The following is a 1,629-nucleotide window of genomic DNA, read 5'->3' as shown; positions in this document are numbered from 1 at the left end:
TACTGTCACGCACAACAACAAGGGCAAGCTATAATGCCTATAAAATATCTCATCCACCTCTCTGTCCTGGTTGGGTGGCCTGTAGCAGACTCCTACTAACACATCTGCCCTGTTGGCCTTCCCCCTGGTTCTAACGCAAAGACACTGCACCCTGTCTTCACTGCCCTTGTACTCAAGTGTACTCCAGAAGGCCATGGCCAAGAGCACAAAGTGCCCGTGGGAGCAGGGCACCAGTGGTGACCCCCAGGGGCCAGTCCTGAGTCCAGTCCTGTTTAACTGGTGGGTTTGCCGATGGCAATGGGAAGGGATGGGATGCAGATGGGAAGCTCGAGGGAGCTCGTGACTTCAGGCTGTGACTCTGGGAGTGACTATGGACAGAGTCTGGGGCAGGGGGGGCTGTGGGGGTTCTTGGGGTCTCGGATTGACAAAAAATGTCTCTTCCTTTGACTTAAGCCCATCTCCACTGTGGAAAGTGGCCTTCAGAAGTGGTAAAATGGACTTAATATGCATCAGAGGAGTGTATTTTATTTTTGATTGAACCATGCCTTCTGCTGATTTAGCTTTCTGGCAATTAAACATCCTTCTGTGTCTGCGTGCAGCTGTGTGCAAGTACCAAGTACAGCAGGTGGGAGTTGGTGGGAAAGGTCTGAAAGATGCATCTTCAGACTGTCATGGAGAAAGCTCAGGTGTGAACAGAGGTGCTGGAAGTGCCAGGGGGCTGATGAGAGAAATGTGGGGTTGGAGGCAGGGACAAAGATTGCCCCCAGAGTGTCTGACATGGAGGGTCTTGGCTTCCCTCCATGTTCAGCCTCTATCAGCAGATGCTCAGGACCAATATCCAGTGGAGTTTGTTGATATCACTTCACGGGTGAGCAGAAATACAAGGAGCAGTGGAAAGAGAAGAAATTGTTTGTTATTGCCATGTAGGACTGAAAGCTTTTCCCTTTGCCTGCACGGCTGAAACCTCTCACACTCACCCCGTCAGAAGGGAGGAATGAAGTTCTGCCAGAGACTTGGCTTGTCAGGGGGATTTGCGTGTTCATGAGCCCTCTGGTGCCCAGTTCCTGAACTGCAGGTGCAGCAGAGGGGTTGGAGTGGCCTCTAGAGAAGGGCAAGTCAGCAGCAAAGCTCCAAGGCTGTGAGGGTGTCAGTGATGCCCAGCGAGGGCCATCACTGGAGAGGCCGGGCAGGGAATGAGGAGACAAGGTTCCTGTCCCTGGGGCTGGGGAAGCAGGAAGGCAGAGGCTCTGCTCACAGGCTGCCAATCCAATGTTGAGGGGCCCTGAAAGGCCTTGATGGGTTTCATCCCCAGGAGGGTCCAGCCCTGAGCCCATCCCCTGGGAACGGGGATCCTTTCCCTCCTGGGATGCTCAGGGCTCTTCCTGGGGCAGGGAGAGGCAGGGGGTGATGCCGAGGCAGGACAGCGGTCGGATCCCCCCAGGCTCTGTGGAGGGTGGGGAGGAGGCAGCAAAGTGCTGTGCCTGTAGGAACTGGTGTCCTCTCAGGGTCCTCAGGGGAAGCGACAGCAGCCATAGTCGAGAGGACAAGGATTTCAGTTCTGTTGGGGGGTGCCAGCCTCAGCCAAGGGCCCATCCCCACCACAGGCTGTCCCACACTTTCCTCTGCCTC

This window comes from Athene noctua, unplaced genomic scaffold, assembly GCF_965140245.1.
Source record: "Athene noctua unplaced genomic scaffold, bAthNoc1.hap1.1 HAP1_HAP1_scaffold_36, whole genome shotgun sequence".
NCBI classification, from domain to species: Eukaryota; Metazoa; Chordata; class Aves; order Strigiformes; family Strigidae; genus Athene; species Athene noctua.
Note: the sequence above shows the minus strand (reverse complement) of the source record.